General features: G+C 47.3%; 2 protein-coding genes across 13 annotated transcripts in view; one reads left to right on the forward strand and one right to left on the reverse strand.

The window, feature by feature from the left end:
• The window catches only part of cmss1 (cms1 ribosomal small subunit homolog), a 394,620-nt gene that overhangs the window by 45,254 nt on the left and 325,375 nt on the right, over positions 1-23,991 (reverse strand). The window contains exon 1 of one of the 12 annotated variants that reach the window (XM_086007002.1): positions 7,736-7,759. The exons of the other annotated variants lie outside the window; for them this stretch is intronic. The gene's annotated coding sequence lies outside the window, so the exon portion shown is untranslated. Of the gene's footprint in view, positions 1-7,735; positions 7,760-23,991 lie in introns of those variants that run through there. 12 annotated transcript variants of the gene reach the window in all.
• filip1l (filamin A interacting protein 1-like) overlaps positions 1,690-23,991 on the forward strand; it is a 279,316-nt gene continuing 257,014 nt past the window's right edge. The window contains exon 1 of the mRNA XM_086006991.1: positions 1,690-1,996. The gene's annotated coding sequence lies outside the window, so the exon portion shown is untranslated. The remainder of the gene's footprint in view (positions 1,997-23,991) is intronic.

Below are 23,991 nucleotides of genomic sequence, written 5' to 3' on the forward strand. Positions count from 1 at the left end.
TCTTCATTTTGTAAGTTTTGGATTTTATTAGGCTCCCTCATTACCATATACTTTCCCACATTACAACAGTGACTACACTCCAAAAGTACTTAATTGGCTGTAAAGCGCTTTGGGACGTCCGGTGGTCGTAAAAGGTGCTATATAAATGCAAGTTTTTCTTTATACTGGGGGAAATACTTAGAAATACATAGAAGTTATAACATGGAAACAGGCCATTTGGTCCAACCAGTTCACGCCCACTAGTACCCCAACTTGCTGTGACAATGGGCTGCCTCAATCAAACTCCTTTTAAAAAATGGGTACTGCAATAGAAGGAAAACATTTTCATATGATTCAGCAAAGAAAAGTCTGAGAAATTACATGAGTGATTTTTGTCCATGCTTTTTGTTGTGCAATTTATAGGCTGAACCACGATGCGGTAACAGGCTGCCAGGACTCAAATAGTCCTCTTGCCTCTAACCTTGACTATTTTTGTAAGGATCTGATGTTATAGTTTGAAAAAACTGTGCATTAATTGGACAAATTTTCTTAAAGTTGCACTTTTTTTAAATTAATGCTTAAACAACATTAAAATAGCCTGTTTGCAAAAAAAAGTTTGAAATTCAATGGCTTCAAGGCTTACCAGCCTCATGGGTTAGTTATAATGGCTGCTTACCTCTGCTCTTCACTCTAGGAGCTGGTCTCTCACAAGAGATAAGGGGGTGAAGATTGGAGGTCAACACCATTAGTAAACAAACTACAGTTGCAGAATTTAATCTTAGATACAAAAATATTACCTTTGAAACATTGTTTTGGATAAGGAAGGCATTTTAATGTTAAATATCTAACATTAAAATCTTGATGTGAGATAAGGGTGATTTAAGAAGTATAACGTGCAATGGCAAATTAACCATGAAATGATACATCATTCTCAGTTTGTGACGATATGAAACACAGATTGGGGCAATGTATTCAGTGAAATGACCGGCATTTTATTATTGTACTCATTATCTAAAAGGTATCACATTCTACTTTCTGACATGTCCTACAAATATATTGGGGGAGAGAAAAAGGGATTGTGCAAAGGAAGTAATGGAGACGACTTATAATCTCAGGTTATATATTTCCTGAAAAACAGCATAACTATCTTTGCAATTGTATTTTAAACAAGGCAGTTTTGTGTGACAGAATCATGATTTAAAATTGTTTAGAACATAATCATTTAATCAGACGATAGATTTAACTCTGAATAAAACCCATCTAGATTGAAATACATTTCTGTTTGCACCTTTATAAAAACTAATTTTTGATATGTTGACTATTTTTACTTTATAACACTAAGCATTCAAAATTGTAAGAAAAATGTTGCTAAATAGCATGGAAATCATGCACGTACTTTAAATGGCACTAAAAAGATATTCAAACAGTGAAATAACACTTAAGAAATTAATTTTTTTAATTTAAAAAGAGCTTTTTGACAAACACAATTGGGTACTACTGTAAAAGGATTAAGATTAATATAAAAAGTGTACTATTCTACTTCATTAGCAACACAAACATATGGTTAGCTCTTTCCAAGCCCTGAAGCCCTGTCTTGTTACATCTCTCTATGGAGAGACTAGGTCAGCTTTCTGACAGAGCCATCTGCCTTTATTGTGCATAGCTCCACTGAACGTGGGAGATAAATATAGAGGATCATTCCACTCCATGCCAGGTCCTCCCCACTGCCCAACTCTACGGACACAGATAGATCCCTGCACACTCCTCCAGCCCTTAAACAGACAAAATAAAACCTATGTTCTATGTTCAGTCAAACATACTTCCTGTGCAATGTCTTCAATGAAAACTGGAGTAAGAAAAGGAAGCCAGCATAAACTTGTCCAACGCATTGTCTTCTTTTCTGAAGACTGGATATCTATGATACACGGGACTTATTGTAACAGATCGCTGGATTTTGGGTCAGATCTGCAATCATAGGTCCAAAGGAGGAAGAGAAAATTCCACTTGCAGTCCAACAGTAAGCCCACTATATTGATTGTGGTTAGTGTTATTTTGTCAGTAATTATTTTGCTAATAAAATGTTGTGATAACATATTAACAGGAGATGCATAAGAATAAAAATGAGTTAAAATTAATCGAAGGGCAGTATTGTATATTAATGTTTAAAATTTCAAAATAATAGCATTACGTCTTCAACCTGACTATATTGGGTTTTTTGGACAGAATAGTTGTAATAATGGTTATTATGCTGTCTGCGTTGTTGTGTATTTCACCTGATCTTTTAGACTGGGAGACATGACTAGCATTACTGCCTCCTACTTAGATACCAGCACCTGCATAAAATAACCAGTGGGGTCAATTTTAAAGAAACCTGTTCTACATTCTGTTAGAGGTGTATTTATAAAGTTTGGGGGCAGGGGTGGGGGGCATTCTACAATGAACTTTGTTTTCCAAAAGGCTAGGCCATTCAAATATTTCTTCGATTGGTAATTAAATCCTTTGTGCGAGAGGAGTAGGCAGAACCGACATATATTTAAAGACAATAGCAAAATACTGCGGATGCTGGAAATCTGAAATAACAACAGAAAATGCTGGAAACACTCAGCAGGTCAGGCAGCATCGAGGAGAGAGAAACAGAGTCAACGTTTTGGGTCAAGGACCCTTCGTCAGAACTGGAAAAGGTTAAAAAGAGAGATTTTTAAGCAGGGGCCCCTGCTTAAAAATCTCTCTTCTCTAACCTTTTCCAGTTCTGACAAAGGGTCCTCGACCCGAAACATTGACTGTTTCTCTCTTCTCGATGCTGCCTGACCTGCTGAGTGTTTCCAGCATTTTCTGTTGTTATATATTGAAAGACGTTAGATTAAAAGTAATTTTTTTTTTTTTTTTTTTAAATAGGACTATATGAGGAAGTGAGAGCTATATTAGAATGACTGGTATTTATCAAATTAAAACATATCTGAATTAATCTTTATTTTCCACTGTAGCCAATAATTCATGTATATTTTCAGTGATCTATTTCCTTAGAGAATAGCATTATTTTAACATTAATGGAATAGAAAACCTTTAGTATTCTATCACGAATATTGTTTACACAGAGAACATTAAGGGGAAACTTGATAGAAATTTAAGATTTTGACAAGTTTGATAAATTTGAAAGGGAAAGTGTTTCTGCCGTAAATATAAATTTCCATAGGTGCAACATAAAGGAAACTAAATAGGCAATTCAGACAACATTTCATTAGCAAAAGGGTTGTCAGCATATGGAGCAAATTGGTAAAGACATTATATAAATGCAAGTTATTGTTGTATGTGGTTGAACAGGAAACTTTAAGGATTTTAACGAGAAATAGACAAATGCCTGGTATTCAAAGGATTAAAGTTTATTACATTTTATAAATAATAGATATATGTTAGAGGAAAGAAAGGTTAATTGAATGGGCAGGTAAGATGGTCCAAATTTCTCCCTCTGAAATGTGTTACTATGGAAGTTTATCGCTGAGTTAATGTAACACAGGGCAAAGCATAAGTTCTGCTTAGTACTGAGTATATAAACATTTGTCTGAAATTGTCACAGTAAAGGAACAAATTAGAAAAAGTGGCTGAGTGATTACATTTGTGTTGAGCTGAAATTATGTTACAAATATACTGTACTATAATTATCTTAAAAAGCCACCTGATTTACAGTGCAATGTGAACTGTTCATTCCTAGGTTCTCAGATGTCCATCTGCTCTCGGTGATGTTAACCCTTCACTGCTAGCTTGGGTTTTGTGAAAAGCTCAGTAAGGCACTGGGTTATGGCTGCTGCATTCATGCTTAAAATAGCTAATAGCAAAGGTTATTAATTTGCCAGTTCACTAAACTGACATTGATCTGTCTTTAACAAAAAATGAAAGCAATCAAGCTGAACTCTTGAGAAAACAGAGGGTGATTTTCCTGCTTTTCTAAGCATATTTCACATTTTTAGCTGCAGAATGAACACAAGATACATCGTAGCTGGTTTTGTAAGTTCTGTCAAGCAAAAGCAGTAAATTGTCAAGCTACTGACAGTTTTCTGTATTTCCCTTTTTTTAATGCTTGACATTTACTGCTAGACAGAGCAATGTTAGTATTATATACATAGATGGAATAGAGTAGCTGGGGTATAGTTTCCAGGTGAGGTTTTGTGGAGCGCTATAATTTGTGTGCAGTATATGTAAATTAAATTTCCAACCACAAGTAATGAAATCAAGGCAAGGTCTTTGTCAAATGAAGACATCATTTGGACAAAGAAATAACAGCCTCCAATTTTTCAGTTTATCATTATTCATGTTAGCGCCGTCAATCCATAGGCCTAATTCAAAGTTTCTTTTTTCAACAACACTAGACTAAATTTACACACTAAGGGAGATTTCCCTGGATTGCCTGGGTGCAGTGAATGTCAGAAAAATCAAGTGGGTTAATTTGAAAGGAAGAAGAATTGGGCAAGTTCTTTGTACAGGCGTGCGCTCTGACCGGCCTGATTCAATTATATTTGTTCAGCCCAGGCAGAGAATGCAGGAAGATTTCCCCATATATATTCTAACCAACGTTCAGGTAAATTTCAACACCACTATCTCATAACTTTTGGGCAAAACAACAACACTGGTCGCCAATAGGAAAGAAGCAATCATTCTCTTTTTGTAATTGCTATCAAAAATGAATAAAGTCTACAAGGAATTGAGTTGACACCATTGCATCCATTCCATCCCAGTGATCCCCAGAACTGGGCTATTTCTCCCTCCGAACTACTCCTTAATATTCAAACATCCACATTCCCACCATTAGGGTAGCCAGACGATTAATGTTATTACTTGCTATCTCCCCCGCAAAAATAAAACAATTTCTTTTCCAAAGTGAAGCTTAATTAAAGAATTCTACTCTAGTACAAGAAACCTAAAAATAAGAGGGAAACACCAAGATCTGCAATTAATATACTTTATTTCCCCCAAAATATACCCAATTTCTTTCACATCAAAACAAGTTGTTACTGTGGAAGGTGAATTTTCTGTTTTGTGCACTACCGGGTTCCGCCTGTTGGCGAATGTGACAAAATTAACTGGGTTGAAAGCTCTGAGAAGATGTCTTCCCCTTCAGTATATATAGTTGTCAAGGGTGCACTTTACTGTCAGCAAAATAATATTTCTGCAAGAAGTCAACTTCCATAATACCTGTAGACTGAAGTAGTTTCCAGCATGACCTGAATCTGTACAATTATGCTTCCTTCGGGGCCAATTGCTTTCATGAATTTAAGTGATGTGATGGGTATATGTCCTAAACAAGCCAGTCTTGTACTGTATGTAAAACACATCACGCATTAAAGGAGCATGATGATGAGTGCACAGGACAATTGCTAAAGGGATATGATATTACGTTTTTGAACAGATGCAACCTCTAAGTGACCCTGCAAGCTGAACCATAGTATTTACATTTACATTTTGTTCTATACATTTTCTCCCTTAAAGATTTCCACTGCTGTCATACTTCCTCCTTCACCTGGAAGGGTGGGCAGTTGGACCACATATGTCTCCGCAACTATAATCAATTCAGCTTTATTATTAGGTTGGGAGGGAAACTAATGCAGGGCGGTACTTGTGCTCCCATGAAGTTTTAGTTATTAGAGATATAATAGCCAAGAAATTGGAGTGCGTAGCATCTGTTTTTCCAAGTACTATAGGCTTCCTAAGTCCTCAAAATGCCAGGCAGGAAGCGTGCCACCCACTAAATTGGCCTAGAACAAACCAGAGGCATCCTTTACCCATGCCAGAAGCAGGCGTCAGACTCACTGCAAATGCTGGCTGCCTCAGGGAAACCAACTCTGAAGAAAAAATATAAATTACTTACCTGTAAACCACCCTCCAAATTGCTGCTGCTCCCGGCCCCTTCAGCCCTGATCTCCAGGCCCTGGCACTAATCGCCGATCTCCCATCTGTATGAGAATGAAGTCCAAGGCCCCATATCCAGGGCTCCTTGGGCCTCACCATTTGTGTGCAGGGTAAGGGCCCAAACATCGTCACTCCCAAATTTGTAGGCAATTGAATTTCTGTCACCCCGCTATTTCAGCTGAGATCTGTCTCACATTCTAAGTCATGACCCTTGGGTTCCAATGCAACAACTACCTGCCAAGTCATTACAGAAAATCTTGAGTTTTTAGAATGTTGGACATAAAATTGAGTGTATATTATTTATTACTTTTGATTAAAAATGTTAAAAATACAAAGGGAGCAAAACTAGCAATTTGCTTTGTAACACTCAAGTTCATGCCTGATAAATTAATATTCATGATAAATTAATTGAAATTAAAAATCGAAGCCTATTTTCTCTTATCTCCAAATTTTCTTTGATTTTTCTCCTCTTATCCTTCTTTTGAAGGTACAGCTTTCAGCTCAGTATCACATCACACAGTGGAATGACCCCCTCCTCTCCAATCCAGTTTCTATTTACTTTTTTTCTCCAAGGGTAATTTACCCTCTAATTATTTCCTCGACTTACTCCCATTCTAGTTTCATCATGTTATATGCACTATCTGCTTCCAAGGCTCCGCTAATGTGCTTTAGAGGTCATCTCCCCTCCTTTCCTCCATATGCATAATATCTGGCACTCCTGGCTGTCTTTACCCATTGTATAATGTAAAACTTAGTGTATTAGTCACATTTTCACAGTTTTATATGATCTATGAATCTTCTGATAAGCCGCCTGTCCTGAAAATATACGCAAATACGGATACAACATATATATACCATATATACCAGCGTAACCTGTGCTGTTTTCTTCGCAACAATACTTAGGGTGGAGGAAGGGCCTGTTTGATCAAGAGTTAGAACCAGAACAGCTCTATTAAATGGTATTGCACCCAGTTACAGCTATGCTCAAACAATATGTTTGGCATTGTGTCTACCTGTCTCACAGTTATTTTCAAAGCCTTAGGCAACATGATGAGATCAAGAACAGAATTCCCCGACAAGAGATTTGTTTTCTGCTTATGGTGGCTGAAGCAGAAATCATTCCAATTTGGCTTGTTCTTTCCCATGTTTGATATTCCCATGTGGGGATGGTGGAGGGGAAGAAGAAATGGGATAACTAACAGCTTGGCAGCCTGAGGGATGTCAGGCATCATTGTGTCAGCCAAATGGGATTTTATGATGCCTTTCAAACTTTGAAGCTGCAATGCTTTATTTAACCTTCCTTGGAACCTTTGATGGAATTCACTTGTGGAGGTCATGTCAGAGACAAGAAAAATATTCATGTAATTCACAGAAACCTCACAGCCAGCACTTAGCGTTTTTACAGCCAGGTCTTACCATGAATCTAAAATATCTTTAAGAAAATATTAGGACACACAAATCCACAGGCCAAAAATAGTCATGGTATGACAAGAGTTTCTCTCACACAATCATAGATGCAGTGTAAGCCTAAATGTGAGAAATAACAGGAGGGGGGAAAAAAAAGAGGGGATACAGCAAGGAGGCTCTATTTTGAAACGGGATAATAATATAATGCACTCTTAGGATGCAGATGTCCTGAAAGCCTCCTTGGACTATAACAGCTTATTATTCAGTACATGTAGCAGAAAACAAATTAATAAGTTATCATGTTGTTCAAGGAGTGAAATCAGTTTTGAAAACCAAAGCCTTAAGGTACAAGCAACTAGCTAAAATTGAACAGGTTTACCAATTATAGTATTGGTTTAAAAGAAAACACATACAATATAGAGTTACTGACTTAAACCTCAGCTCTTACCTAAATGCTCACATACTGAATAGCGTAGTTTAGACTGAACAAATATCTTGACATACATAACGTCCACCCTGAATGAACCCCCATGCTCTCAGATGTCCCCTGTACAGTACAGTATTAGCAGCTGAGTGCTTGGCTCAGATTTCAGACCGAGTGCTGTGATGTACTTAACACCTGCTGTGCAGTGATAAAGGGCTAGCACTCTGTCCAAAAGCAAAACACAAAAACATAGATTTTATTGATCTGATGTTTACGAGCCAGGTGTCATTTGTTCTACTAGTGCACAAAAATAGCCTGCAGCACCATGTGACAGGTGCTGCAAAGTCAGGAATAGTGAGCGGGGCAAGATGACCTTTTCCTAATGTCACATTAAAGGATTGATTCTGTGATGAGTATATATCATGCCATATGTTCTCTCCCCCCTCCCTCACCTAAAGTATTTTCCATGTGGAAGTTTAGGATGGCTTTGAACACAAGACCCAGAGATAAAATGAAAATATTCTAACCCATTACACTACTCAATCCTGGAAATTAGGGATTTTTTCCTTGTGTTTCTAAAAACAACCCTACGTATGCCACACAAAAATTAACTGTCCTGATTTGCCTTTAAAAGATCAAATCTTAAAGGAGTCAGAATGTCATGTGCTCAACTCCCACTCCAAGGGGTGGGCTTGGCTCCTGTTCCACTCATCGCTATTCAATTTTTGCAAGGGTGCCTAAATCAGGCATTAGGCCCCTCATTTATATATGTAATAAGATGCCTATCGCCTGGTTCAGGTGGCTACCAGAGACATCTGTAAAACGGGTGCAACAAGGCCCAATTTCTACCCCCTTGAATCCTTCATACTTTATACATTACTCAGGCTTGATCCTGTATATTTAATTTTGTAAGTAAAATCTGGTGAATTCAGTCCCCACACAAAGGGCTCAAATTTCATTGGGCCGTTGAGGCGGGACTGGAGGCGTGTGGGGGGTTAAAATCGTGAAATCGGGGGGCATGAACCCATCCCGCCCCCAAGCCCGTTTCACAGGAGGCAGGTACCCAACCTGTGCTGGGAGCCGCCTCCCCGAGGCGGGAAGGGGATTAGTGCCAATTAATTGCTTGTTAACAGGTAGTTAACAGGCAGTTTTTAGCCTAATCCCTATTTTTATCCCTGAAGTGTGGGCTTCCCGACGGCTCCAAACCACGCCAAGTTAGCGAGGCGGACCATCGGGCTGAAGGACTTGGAGGGTTCGAGATGTCCGGTGTTCAGGTGAGTGTTGGTGCATGAGTGCAGAGGTAAGTGTGTTTGGTGTGTGTAAAATGTTTAAATAAATTTTACTTACCTTTTCTTACTATTGTAGCCTTCCTTCCTTCAGGTCTCGGGAGTCCCTCATCTCACCGGCACAGAAAGCAGAATGGCCGCGAGCTGTCAAAATCTGCAGCATTCTGCTTTCTGTTCTGGAGAGATCTCTAAATCATCCTGAGAGGAAGGAATTAACTTAGAGTACAGATTGTCAGTGTTTGACAGCTTCAAAGAGCTGTCAAACGCTGATATTTCATCTGTCAAAAGCTCTTGACAGATGAAATGTCAATCTGTGACGTCACCTGTTGCCGGGTGGCCATTAATTGGTCTGCTGAGCCCGCTGGGCGGGCTCAACAAGGTCAATCAAGTAAAAATCACGTGGGTTGGCCACAACTCAATGTTCGAGGCGGGACTACAACCCCAAAAGTTGTAGTCCCGCCTCCTACACACCCCCATTGATAAAATCCAGCCCAAAGAGTTTTCAATCTAAGCTATATTGTCAAAGTTGGTATTGAGTAGGCACATTCCCACCTGGAAGTAAAAATTTGACAGTCAACTCAAGAGTAGCCGTCAGAAAGGCCTGGAAGAAGATCACCTTTCTTTGGTCACAATGATGCATATTAAGGATAGGACCCGACGGGGGTTAAAAAAAGGAGGGGCAATTACAAAATCAGGACTTGGAATACAGAGGAATCCTATTTATTATCAACTTTCATTGACAAGCAAAAAATTAACATTAAACAGGATTTGATCTTCACCGTTTTGCTATCATCATCAAAGAAAAAGATGAAGAACCTGCTTTCAATTATCTCTTCATTGTTTAACCAGCAGGTCTCCCATGGCTTTGCTCACTGAGGGCACCTTGTTTTATAATAATCGGCCAGGAAAAGTGCTACAGGAAGAAAGTGTAACATTTACAAGAATTGTACACCATGTATAATATTTTTAACATTTTATATTGAGATCTCCTGCTGTTTTGTTCAGTGTGAGTTGGATATTTTATAAGAACAGGGTTGTTATGCCAAAGTAATGTTATTAAGGAATTATTAGTGTGGGGCCACTGGGTAGGAAGACTGGAGTCTTGCACTGTTAGAATGGGATCTTAGGATCTAGTAATAATTTGAGGGAGGAATCAGGATTTGTGGACAAGGGGGCAAGGTCTACCACTGTCTCCTAATTCATGTGCCGTTTGATCCATATGTGGTATATTTGTAATGGAGAAAAAGGCACTGGTTGAAACCTGCTGGACTATTCTAGGAAAGTGTAAGATGTATTTCAGCTTGCTGAGAAAGCTGACTCAGTCTCTAAAGGTGAGATTAATGTTAAAGCCTTATCCATTCATGTAGATGCTCTTGCATAGTTTCTATGTATCTAGTTTCTGAAGCTAACAGCATCAGAACACACTGAACCTCTTCTCCTAGAATCAATCTATTTATATATGTAAAGGAACCCGCTACTTTGAAAAACTCAGATGATGGCTTTTGATATGATAACTATATATCTCTTTCATTTTAATCTTCTTTCCACAGTGTGGACAGCTACTAGGCAACAGTTCATTAGGCAAACATAACCAAACAGCATTTCTTGGCACATGAAGTACTTTGTCTAATATAGCATACAGCAACAAAATGTTCTTTTTCTCTTTAGGATCTGACTGCCCTAAGTATAGCAATGGAAAACTGCAAAGGTTGCATGTAAAACGTCACTGAACTCACAGCGATTGGTTAGTGTATCCACATGTGGTTGTAGTACAGATCAACTCTTTTAAAAAAGGTCAGAAGGTGTCACTTTCAACTAGTCCCAATATCTGTGTCATAAAAATACACGAGGACTATGGCAAAACTTGCAAGACATATTACAAAACATGTGTTTAATACTGGTAATGAAGAAATGAGAAGTAAACATGCATTTTTAGTGCTATTTTGTAATATTCAGCATTATAAAGAAATAGAAAAAAATATTTGTATTAGTGCAAAGAAATTTTGATAAAAGAACATGGGCCTAGAAATTCAGTTGCGTTCGCCAACCGTTAGGGCCATAAGAGGGGTTCATTTCGAGCGCTAGGCACATAGCGCCCGGGCGCAGACCGTTCTGCGCCTACGCCCAACTTCAGTTGACATTTAGCGCCGGCGCAAAGTGTTTGCGCCCGCTCAGCTGCGCGCGCAGCTTATGACGTCATTTCGTCGTGCAACGCTGTTTGTGCGCCCCAAACCGGAACTTCAGTGGCGCCCGCCCAATGTGGGCGTGGCGCTGTTAAGAACTGTGAAGTGGAATGCAGCAGAGGCCCTGCGGGCCTCGGGGAGCGCAAATTAAAGGGCACTTACACTGAACTATAAAGGCCAGCCATTTTGCTGCAATGACTTTAGTGCTTTGGATTTCTGGACAGAGACCAAGGAACTGACCTGACTGATTTGGGACAACATAGGAGAGGTATTTTTGGCTTCTGGCCAGAGCTTGGAAATTTGACTCATTGTGATTTCACTGTTTGCAAGTATATTATGGGGGCTGCATGGGGTTGCAACCCTCAGTTCCAGCATTATGTGCGAAGGGCTCGCAGACGCTGTGTGAGAGGGGCAGCCATGCCTAGACGCAGAGGGGCCATCAGGCGTCGGCAACGTAGGCCTTACCCACTCAGGGAATACCGGCAGCAGGTGTCCTATCTCACCATGACTGCCACGCAGTGTGTTAAGAGGCTGCGCTTCAGAAGGGAGGTGGTTGCAGAGATCTGCGTCCACAGCTGATGTGCAGGACGTCTCTGTCGGTGGAAGTGAAGGTCACGGTGGCTCTGAACTTTTATGCAAGCGGCTCCTTCCAAGCCGCTGCTGGGGACATAGCGAACATCTCCCAGCTCGCCGTGCATCGCTGCATCCGGCAGGTCACCGATGCCCTTTTCGCGAGGAGACACCAATTCATCTCCTTCCCCATGACCCTAGAGAGGCAGGAGCAGCGTGCAGTCGGATTTGCCAGGATCGCCGACTTCCCCATGGTGCAGGGCGCCATTGACTGCACGCATGTGGCTATGCGGGCACCTATCGACAATGCCGAGGATGACCGCAACCGGAAGGGCTACCATTCCCTCAATGTACAGCTGGTGTGTGACCACAGGCAGCGCATCCTAGCTGTCAATGCCCGCTTTCCAGGAAGCAGCCACGATGCATTTATCCTGCGCCAGACTACTGTGGCTGACATGTTCGAGGCACAGCCTCCACCAAGGGGATGGCTTATCGGGGAGAAGGGCTACCCTTTGTGTACATGGCTCATGACCCCGCTCCGCGCGCCCAGGACCCCTGCTGAGGAGGCATACAACGAAAGCCATCAAGCCACAAGGAACATCATAGAGCAAACGATTGGCGTCCTCAAGCAACGGTTCCGCTGCCTGGATCGTTCCGGCGGATCTCTCCAGTATTCGCCGGATAGAGTCTCCCAGTTCGTCGTCGTTTGCTGCATGCTGCACAACCTGGCTATCCGCAGGACTCGGGCACTGCCACCTCACGTTGGACCACTGATGCGCTATCAATTACTCATAAAAGACAGAGTTAAGAGAGTAACTAAAGGCTTTTATTAACAAAAGAATGAAGGTCTGCCTCGAGTGGTCGACCGGTCCAGAAATACAAAGGGCTGGGGAGCAGTCACCTTTATACTAGGACTTGTGGGAGGAGTCAGCCGAGGCATGTCCAGGCATGTACACAGTGGAATACAAACAGTGGTTTACCACATTCACCCCTTGTTTAAAATTGAGTCCGGCGGGGTGAAGTGTATTAAAAGTTAGTGTATTGGAGTCTCTCCGGAGGTCTTGTCTGCCGCTGTGATCGGCGTGGCGACGGCAGGGGTAGTGGAGCTTCCGGCGTCGAGTCCTGCGTGGGCTATGGCACAGGCGTGTCGTCCTCGTAGATGTCGAGCGGGTCGCGGGGCCCAGGCCTGCCGTCTGCTGGGGCTGGATATCGGATCGTGGGGGGGGGTGGTAGTGAGTAGTGGGTTACTGCGGCCCCCGAGGGTGCAAGGTCTCTTATGGAGACTGTGTCCTCCCGCCCGTCCGGGTATGCAATGTAAGCATACTGGGGGTTGGCGTGGAGGAGGTCGACCCTCTCGACCAGGGGGTCCGTTTTATGGGTCCTCACGTGCCTTCTCAGTAGGACCGGCCCTGGGGACGTCAGCCATGGCGGTAGCGATGTCCCCGATGTGGACTTCCTTGGGAAGACAAACATTTTCTCATGAGGGGTGGCGTTAGTGGCAGTGCAGAGCAGTGACCGAATAGAGTGGAGCGCATCGGGGAGCACATCCTGCCAGCGGGAGGTTGGAAGGCCCCTAGACTTTAAGGCTAGCAGGGCGGCCTTCCAAACTGTCGCATTTTCTCTTTCCACCTGTCCGTTCCCCCGGGGTTGTAACTGGTGGTCCTGCTTGTGGCAATACCCCTAGTTAGCAGGTACTGACGGAGTTCGTCGCTCATAAACGATGAGCCCCGGTCGCTATGGATATAGCTGGGGAAACCGAACAGGGTGAAGAGGTCATTCAGACATTTAATGACCGTGGCACTGGTCATGTCCGGGCAGGTGATGGCGAACGGGAAACGGGAGTACTCATCAATAATATTGAGGAAGTACACATTGCGGTCGGAGGAGGGGAGAGGCCCTTTAAAATCAACGCTCAGGCGCTCGAAGGGGCGAGTGGCTTTTATCAGGTGGGCCCTGTCTGGTCTATAAAAGTGCGGTTTGCACTCAGCGCAGACTTGGCAGTTCCTGGTCATGGTCCTGACCTCCTCAATAGAGTAAGGCAGGTTGCGGGCCTTGATGAAGTGGAAGAACCTGGTGACCCCCGGGTGGCAGAGGTCATTGTGGAGGGCCCGCAGTCTATCGATCTGCGCGCTGGCGCAGGTGCCACGCGATAGCGCATCCGGGGGTTCATTGAGCTTCCCGGGCCGGTACAAGATCTCGTAATTGTAGGTGGAAAGTTCGATTCTCCACCTCAAGATCTTGTCGTTTTTGATTTTGCCCCTCTGCTTGTTGTTAAACATGAAAGCAACTGAACGTTGGTCAGTGAGCAGGGTGAATCGTTTTCCGGCCAGGTAGTGCCTCCAATGACGCACAGCCTCCACAATCGCCTGGGCCTCCTTCTCAACAGCGGAGTGTCTGGTCTCCGAGCCTTGGAGGGTTCGTGAAAAGAAGGCCACAGGTCTCCCCGCCTGATTGAGGGTAGCGGCCAGGGCAAAGTCGGACGCGTCGCTTTCCACCTGGAAGGGGATGGATTCGTCCACTGCGTGCATGGTGGCTTTGGCAATGTCTTCTTTGATACGGTGGAAGGCTAAGCGGGCCTCTGCCGTCAAGGGAAAAGAGGTGGACTTGATCAGCGGATGGGCCTTGTCCGCATAGTAGGGGACCCACTGGGCATAATAGGAGAAAAACCCTAGGCACCTCTTCAGGGCCTTGAGGCAGTGGGGCAGTGGGAGTTCCATAAGGGGACGCATCCGGTCGGGGTCGGGGCCGATGACTCCGTGTTCCACAACACAGCCAAGGATGGCGAGGCGGTTTGTGCGGAATATGCACTTCTCCTTGTTATATGTCAGGTTCAGGAGTTGGGCGGTGCGGAGGAATTTTTCGAGGTTTGCGTCATGGTCCTGCAAGTCACAGCCGCAGATGGTCACATTGTCCAGATATGGGAAAGTGGCCTGCAACGCATTTTGATCTACCATCCGGTCCATCTCCCTTTGGAAGACGGAGACCCCGTTGGTGACGCCAAAGGGAACCCTAAGGAAGTGGTAGAGGCGGCCGTTTGCCTCGAAGGCAGTATACTGGCGGTCCTCAGGGCGGATAGGGAGCTGGTGGTACGCTGATTTCAGGTCAATGGTCGAGAAGACGCGGTACTGCGCGATCTGGTTGACCATATCAGCTATGCGGGGGAGTGGGTAGGCGTCCAGCAGGGTGTAGCGATTTATTGTCTGGCTGTAGTCGATGACCAGGCGCTGCTTCTCGCCGGTCTTAACGACCACAACCTGGGCTCGCCAGGGGCTGGTGCTGCCCTCAATAATCCCTTCCTTCAGGAGCCGCTCCACTTCGGTTTTAATGAAAACCCTGTCCCCGGCACTGTATCGCTTGCTCTTTGTGGCGATGGGCTTACAGTCGGGGGTGAGGTTAGCAAACAGTGGGGGGGGGGGGTGACTCTGAGTGTGGAGAGGTTGCACCTGGTGCACGGCGGGCAATTTGGGAGCTGCTGGCTGCGGACTGTGAGTGGGGGTAGGGGTCCACCGTACGCCATCGTAACACTTTTAAGGTGGCACTGAAAATCTAACCCCAGCAGGACGGCAGCGCAGAGGTCGGGCAGGACCAGAAGTTTAAAATGATCGTACACGGTCCCGTCTACTACGAGTGTCACTACGCAGTAGCCGCCGATGTCCGCCGACTGGGACTCGGAGGCCATAGAAATCCGCTGGTGCGCAGGCAGGACTGGAAGAGAGCAACGCCGCACCGTGTCCGGGTGGATGAAGCTCTCCGTGCTCCCAGAGTCAAAAAGGCAGATTGTATCGTGGCCATTTACCTTAATGTCCATTGTGGAACTGGCCAGCTGGTGCGGTCTCGCTTGGTCCAGTGTAACGGATGCCAGCGTAGGGGTCGGTGTGTCGCTGCGGGTATCAGATGAGGCGGTGTTGGGGGCCTGCTGCGTTCCGGCTGTCGTCCAAGATGGCGGCGTCCATGATCCCCATGTGGCTGGAGGCGTCCAAAATGGCTGCTGTACTGGTGGTTCGCACATGGCCGGGGAGGCCCAAGATGGCGGCCCGCATGGCCCACACGCGGCGCTGCTGGGGTTCGGGGTGGCTTTGGCCCTGCAGACGTTAGCGTAGTGTCCCTTCTTCCCGCAGCCCGAGCAGATCGCGTTTTTCGCCGGGCAGCGCGCTCTGGGGTGTTTTGCCTGGCCACAGAAGTAGCATTTCTGGCCTTGGGGCACTGCTGTCTGGCCTTGGGACACTGCTGCGGTAGTTGGGCCGTTGCTGGGGTGTGGCTGGGGTGGCACGGCGCTATGAGGTGGTCCTACCGTGTCCCAGGCTGTCATTCCCCGCGGCGTCCACGGTGCAGAGGAGTAGGCATCCATGCCCCGGTAGGCTGCATCCAATGATAGTGCGAGTTCAGAGGCCTTGTTGAGGTCGAGGTCACTCTGCTCCAACAGTCGCTGTCGGGTGTAATTGGATCTGTGGCCCGCTACAAAAGCGTCCCGGATAAGTTCCTCTGTGTACACGGCGGCCTTTACATCCTTACAACCACAGGCCCGGCCAAGCACAGACAGTGCCTGAAGGTATTCCACGGTCGATTCCCCAGGTTGTTGTTTACGACTCCCCAGAAGGTGCCTGGCGTACACTTCGTTCACTGGGCGCGTGTACTGGTCCTTGAGGAGCTTGATAGCGTCCGCATACGAGGTCGCGTCTTGGATGACCGAGTACACTCGGTGGTTCACTTTGGAGGTCAGGACATCCAGTTTGTCCTCGTCCGATTTGATTGCTGCGGAGGCGGTCAGGAATTTTTCGAAACACTTAAGCCAGTGAGTAAACTTAGTGGATGAGTCCGCCTCCCGATGATCCAAGTCCAGGCATGCTGGTGTGAGGATCTTCTCCATTATAAAAATTTTGTTAATAAAATTGATGCGCTATCAATTACTCATAAAAGACTGAGAGTTAAGAGAGTAACTAAAGGCTTTTATTAACAAAAGAATGAAGGTCTGCCTCGAGTGGTCGACCGGTCCAGAAATACAAAGGGCTGGGGAGCAGTCACCTTTATACTAGGACTTGTGGGAGGAGTCAGCCGAGGCATGTCCAGGCATGTACACAGTGGAATACAAACAGTGGTTTACCACAACCACCACCTCAGGAGGACCATGAGGCGGAGGAGGAGGAGGAGGAGGAGTACCAGCCCAGGAGGGAGCCACAAGGTCCAAGGGCCGTCCGCCGGCGGCTTATTGATCGACACTTCTAGGCCCCCTGTCAGGGAATGGCTTGTGGCAATGAACGCACCTGAATGCAGCCGCTCCGCATGCCCTCAGCCGGTTAACGCGACAACCACTTGGAACATCACACATGGACAAGCTGAATAAATAAAAAGCTTTATTTAACAAACTCAGGGCCCTTCCCACATGAAACACAAAAACAGTCAAGACCCCCAAAAAACAGTCAAAAACATATCTCACTCCCACAACCTGGGGAGGAATCACAAAACTTGTCCATCCAATTGGCCTTCATCCTCGGCCTTACCAAGACAAACCCCCCCATACAGAACACAAACACCCCCATATAAAAAAACAGTTGGCACCACACTCTACTTGGTGTGCCGAGAGGGCGAGTCCTTGTGCAGGCTTGTCCGGCCCCTGCCCGACCTGCTGCTGTGCCTCAACCTGGGCCCTGTGGGTTTTGCAAGGCTGGGGGAAGGCTCCTGAGGGGCACAATGCGTGACGGCAGATGCCCTTGGGGGTCGGCCTAGACGAGGTCCGGCCCCGGAGGGGCCGGCTGCTGACTGCTGCAGCTGTGGCTGGGCAGCATCAGTCTCTCCAGCAGCTCGTCGCAGCTTGGCTGGGGGAGTGGCAGTGGCGGCTGCAGCAATGGGGGCAAGCTGGCTGATGCCAGGCGCTCGCTGGTCGCCAGAGACACTGGCACTCGGCCGGGCTGGCACTGCAGCAAGCGCAGCAATCTGGTGAAGGCCAGACCGCTGTGCTGCAGCAGGGCGGCGGGTGCCCTGGCGATGCGTCCGTGACACAGCGAGTGTGGCAGAAGTGAGTGCCCGTACTGCCCTGGTCTGTGCCCGCATCAGACCAGCCAGTGTCTGCACGGCACCACTCATGAACTCTCGACTCGCGTCCTGTGCTGCCACGAGTTGGTCGACACCCCTGGCCTGTGAGTCCCCGAAATCGGCCACACTATGAGCCAGGGACTCAATGGCCTGAGGCAACTGTCCCACAACCCCCATGAACTCGGTGTGGCGCCGCTCCGAGTCCGCGGACATTTCATCAAGGAGGCGCACCTCCTGGGCGAGGACCGTCTCCGGACTGGAGCCCGGACTCTCCCTCTGGGGAGAAGGCCGCCGAGCTGGCCGACCCTTCCCGCGTGGCTGGACGCCACTGGGCCCAGCAACTGGCCTCCCCTGCAACACTTCCCCCCTCTGGGGAGTTGGCAGCCGTGCTGCCCGACCCTTCCCGCGTGCCTGGACGCCACTGGGCCCAGCAACTGGCCTCCCCTGCAACACTTCCCCCCTCTGGGGAGATGGCAGCCGTGCTGCCCGACCCTTTCCGCGTGCCTGGACGCCACTGGGCCCAGGAGCTACACCCCCCTGCAACACTTCCCCCTGGCTCTCCTCCAGGCAAGACGTGTCCCCTCCATTGCCATCCCCTGGCGCGGATGAGGGTTCCCCCGATGTGCCGCCTTCCTCTTGGTCCTCGTCGTCCTCCTCTTCCGAGGGACTGACATTCGCAGCTTCAGGGACCTCCTCCTCACCAGCTGAAAGCAGGAAGGCACAAGAGTAGCTTTAGAGTGAGGACAGGGCGTCAGCGAGGGAGGCATGAGTGGTGGCATTATGCGCATTGGTGGGACAGTGGCAAAGGATGTAGATCTGAAGTGCAAGGGGAACGAGAGAGGTCCAAACGGTCATGTCCTTACCATTGGGGCCCAGCACAGGGTCGGCATCTCCAATAGCAACGGGGCCAATCACCTGGGCACGCATGAGTCGAGCCACGCGCTCCTCCAGCTCACTGAGCTCCTGGAACTGGACACGGCCTCCCCCGGTGACAGTCCGGCTCTTCAGATTCTGCGCCAGCTTGGCCTGCAAGAGAAAGGACGGCCTCTAAGTACAGTGTGGTGCCCTGTTGTTGTGTGCACTGCCTCCCATGGTGGAATAGCTTGGCCAGTGTGGTGCCCTGTTGTTGTGTGCACTGCCTCCCATGGGGGAATAGCTTGGCCAGTGTGGTGCCCTGTTGTTGTGTGCACTGCCTCCCATGGTGGAATAGCTTGGCCAGCGTGGTGCCCTGTTGTTGTGTGCACTGCCTCCCATGGTGGAATAGCTTGGCCATTGTGTAAAGTGCAGAAAGTGCTATTGATGATCATGCCAGTGCCATAGCTGCTGGAGGAGGGCTGGCCATTCGGCCTTTGAGGTCCCTTTGCCCATAATGTGAGGTGCACATGCAAGGGTGAGGAGGACACTGGAAAGGGTACTCACCTTGACCAGCCGAGTGAGGTCGTTGTACTTCTTGCGGCATTGGTCACCAGTCCTGGGGACATCGCTGTTGGCTGAGACCCTCTGGGCGATTTGCCTCCAGGCTCTCCTGTACTGCCTCCTGGGAGCCTTCTTGCCACTGTCCGGGCAGAAGATCTCTCTTTTCTTTTCCAAACCCCTAAGCAGCACCCTCAAAGCATGCTGAGAAGCGCTGCGCTCGTTCACGGGCCTTCTGCATGGCTTCAGGCGCTATTTGGGTCCAACAGCAGTGTTCAGGCCTAGCTGCAGGGCTCCACTATCCAGGGCGTGGCAGCAGACAAAGTCGACCCTTCCCCCTTTAAGAGCTGGCCGGCGTCAGGGTGTCTGTTGTCAATCAAAACATGACCGCACCTGTGCTGCGCCCGGCCTCGGCGTTATCAGACTGCACCGCCGGCTTAGCGCCTAAAGATAGGGGTGCAACGCCAGTTTCAGCGCTCGCCCAAACTCCTTGGCCAAAGCTACTGAATATCGGCGAAGTGGCCTCCACTTTCCGGCGGGCGCTAACTTTAGCGCCCGCCCGACTTTACCGCCCCAAAAGTGGCTATACTGAATTTCTAGGCCGTGTAGTTTTACAAACAAAAAAACACATTTCTATTATACTGTAGGATCCTGCAGCTAAAAGCATGACTAGATTAATAATAAATTGAAAATTTTATTTAAAGTTTAGGGATGAGCACTGAATCAAATTTGTAATTCAAATTGATCTAAATTTTCCTTATACTTAATGTAGCCACAATTTTCCATGCACCATCCTTATGACCATCATCAAGTGTTGCTCGAAACTTAAAGCTAGAGATGCTTCCATTTTCCTTAATGCTTAACCTCTGATTACCTAGTTTACCATACGCCAAGATGTTTGTGGTTGATCCCAAGCAGCCTGATATACAGTAGGTGCCCAATGATTTTGCAGTCCCTCATGGTATAGCTAACAGTATGGAAAGGGTAAATCCAGAAAACTACTTTAAGCTAAATTATGAGTAGGGAAGTGGAACTAATTGGATAGCTCTTTCAAAGAACCGGCACAGGCACGATGGGCCAAATGGCCTCCTTCTGTGCTGTAAGATTCTATTCTATGATATAATGACAATGGAACAGTTGACTAATTAGCAATCAAATCTCTGTCAATTAGTCTACAACAGACCCAGAAATGACATGAAAACAACCCCAGTGTTGGCGAGCTTTGGGGACCATAGATCCAAAGTCACTGGGGTCAATTTTCTGGCAGCCGTTGGGCAACTTTTCATGCGGCCGGGGGCCGAAAAAGCGGGTCGGGACGCCCCCCCCGGCCTGATTCCCCGCCCCGTCCGACTTTCGGGCCGCCGTTTCTCCGCGACCCGCTTCAGTCTCGGCCGCCGCTGACGGGACTGATCGTCGGCACACTAATGACCAATAATTACGTTGTTGAAGTAGATTTTCCGGGGCTGTTGCGACTTTGGGGCTTTCCCCACATCAAACACGCCTGCGGGGAACCCCGCTGATGAGACCTGGCGTGAAGCTTGCCGGCTTGCTTGCTGTCAGCTGCAGGTCAATCGGAGAAGCTGCGATTTAAAGGGACAGCACTAGTATGTTGAAGGACCTTGCTGTTGCAGGTTTGGGGCTACTTCTTCAAGGCTTAGGCACAGCTGTGGAAGGTTGGAGCCTCACACACTTCTCCAATGCGATCTCCTGGGAAGCCCCTCTCGCCACCCTCACTCAGCGCTTCCTCAGCGGAGGCATCTACGAGAAGCATGGGACGCCTTTTTTTCCTTCCCTTCTTGCCATTAGAGGATCTCCAGCAGCAGAGGCGGCAGCAGCAGAACCAGGAACAGCAGGATGAGCACCAGGCTGCTGCTCACTCACCTGAAGCTGCACAGGCCAGAAGTGGCCAGCGCTTGGAAGTGGCTTGAGAGCACCTTGCTGCGCTTTAGGGGGCCATGGGGACCCGTTTCTGCACTGGCAGTCTTACTCAGAAGGACTTCCATGAAGATCTGGTTTCTCAGTTCAACAGATGGCCAACGCTCCTCAAGAGATGTCATTCTCTTATGAGCACTCACCATGTTTTCCGTACCCTGGCGAGTTATCTCCTCCATGGAGGTTGCCAACCTTTGCATGGTGATGCGTTCATGCACCAATGACTCCACAAAGGCTCTGCTCATGGTCGCTATGGGCTCCTCCATTCGCTCCACACTCGCAGCGACCCTGGAGACAAAACCTGCCAGAGACTCCTGCATCTGTGCATGGAGATCCATCACCTCTTCTCTTGCGGATGGACCCAGAGGCAGAGGGTCGACATGCAGCGCAGCTGAGCTGAGCTGGTAGAGTCCTGCGCCCTCCGACGAGGACTCTCCACTGCTGTCCCTGTCTCCAGAATCTGCTGAGGCTCACTTGTGAGCTGTGAAACACCAGGTGACAACACTACTCTATGTCCCGAAGGTCCCCCCGAGGTGTGAGTGTCTGCGCTGGTGCTGGGTGCGCTTACTTCTGCTGACGCTGCGCCCTCAGAGGTTGAAGCTTCCTCTGAGGAGTCTGGCTGCACAGCCTCTTCCTCCTCCACAGTGAGGACGGGGGCTCTGGATGGTACTGTGGGGGAGTAAAGGAAGGAGTTAGAGATGTAATGCCAAGGTTCTTCTGGTGACTCCCAGCGAGTTGGCATCTGCTGACACCTGCAGCCATGCAGCATTGGTCTCAGTGGGAGGCCTCTTCCTCCCTGACCTAGGGAAGAGGACCTCGCTGTGGGCCCTAACCCCATCCAATAATGCCTGCAGTGAAGCCTCGTCGAATTTGAAGGCAGCTCGGGGTCTGGCACTGGCCACAGCTGCTGCAGGCTCCTCTGCCATACTGTATGGTTCGTTTGGAAGCCTTCAGATGATGCAGTGCTTGCTATGGACCTTGAAAGCACCACGAATGATGACATCATACTGTGGGGATTTCTGACTCAAATTGGACAATTAGCAAGGCTTCCCACATGCTGGGAATTAATTGGCCACTTGAGGGAAAATTGCGTGGAGCTGGCTGACACTTTTTTGTGTGCGTCAGAAACCCCACATTCGGGGAAACCTGACCATTTCCCACACAAGCCGAAAATCAGGGCCACTGTTTTCCTCCCAAGCGTGATACACTTACCATGTCATGTCTCCAATTACTATGCAGTATCCCAAAAATGTTATTTTCTGAAAGAAATTCCGCTTACCCTTTTTTATTCTAATGAAAAGAGCGCCAGTTTCTGTAGTCTCTCCTCATAATTAAAGTCTCTCATTCCTGTATCATTTTAGTGAATCTCTTCCACAACTTCTCCATGGCCTTGATATCCTTCCTAAAGTAAGGTGCCCAAAATTGTATGTAGTATTCTAACTGCAGGCTAACCTGTGATTTATATAGATTTACCTCTTGCATTTGTATTTTATACCCCTATTTATAAACCTAGAATCCCTAAGTTATTTTTAAATTATCAATTGTCCTCCCACTAATGACATAGATGAAGGGACCGAGTGTAATGTATCCAAGTTTGCTGGCGATACAAAGCTAGGTGGGACAGTAAGCTGTGAGGAGAACATAAAGGGGTCGATTTTCAGTGTGCCGTGAGGCGGGCTTTTAGGCGTGCGGGGGGTTAAAATCCCGAATTCGGGGGTCCCGACACCATCCCGCCCAAAACCCGCCTCCATGTAAGTTTCAAAGGAGGTGGGTACCCGCCCCGCACTGGGACCCGCCGACCCGAGGCGGGAAGGGATTAGTGCCAATTAATTGGGGGTTAACAGGCAGTTTTTAGCCTAATCCCTATTTTGAAGGTTGTCGTGTGGGATTCCCGACGGCTCCAAACCACGCCAAGTTAGAGGAGTGGGCCGTCAGGTTGAAGGACTTGGAGGGGTCGAGATGACAGTGTTCAGGTGAGTGATGGGTGCATGAATCCAAAGGTAAGTGTGTTTGGTGTGTCTAAAGTGTGTAAAGAAGTTTAAATTACCTGTACTTACCTTTACAGCCTTCCTTCCTTTAGGTTTCGGGAGTCCATCATTCAGCGGGCACAGAAAGCAGAATGGCTGCGATCTGTCAAAAGTGACAGCCTGCAGCTTTTAGTGCCAGCGAGATTTCTAACTGAGTCTGCATAGAAGGACTCATGTTAGAAGTAAGACTGTCAGTGTTTGACAGCTTCAAACAGCTGTGAAACGCTGATATTTCATCTGTCAACAGGTCTTGACAGATGAAATTTCAGTCTGTGATGTCACCTGTTGCCGGGTGGCCCTTAATTGGCCTGCTGAGCCCGCTGGGCGGGCTCAACAAGGTCAATCAAGTGAAAATCACGTGGATTGGCCACATCTCGATGGAGGCGGGACTACAACCCGAAAGTTGTAGTCCCGACTTCTGAATGAAAATCCAGCCCAAAGAGTCTGCAAAGGGATATAGATAGACTAAGTGAGCGGGCAGTAAGGTGGCAGATGGAGTATCATGTAAGGAAATGTGAGGTTATTCACTTTGGTAGAAAGAATAGAAAAACAGAATCGTTTTTAAATGGTGAGAAACTTTCAAATGTTGGTGTTCAGAGAGGTTTGGGTGTCCTCGTGCAAGAAACACAGAAAGCTAGCATGCAGGTACAGCAAGCAATAAGGAAGGCATATAGCATGTTGGTCTTTATTGCAAGGGGGTTGGAGTATAAGAGTAAGGCAGTCTTGCTACAATTGTACAGGGCCCTGGTGAGACCACACCTGGAGTACTGTACACAGTCCTGGTCTCATTATCTAAGGAAGGATATACTTGCCTTGGAGGCGGTGCAACAAAGGTTCAC

The sequence above is a fragment of the Somniosus microcephalus genome, chromosome 14 (genome assembly GCF_052327205.1).
Source record: "Somniosus microcephalus isolate GS21.2 chromosome 14, FLI_Smic_1.0, whole genome shotgun sequence".
In the NCBI taxonomy this organism is placed as follows: domain Eukaryota; kingdom Metazoa; phylum Chordata; class Chondrichthyes; order Squaliformes; family Somniosidae; genus Somniosus; species Somniosus microcephalus.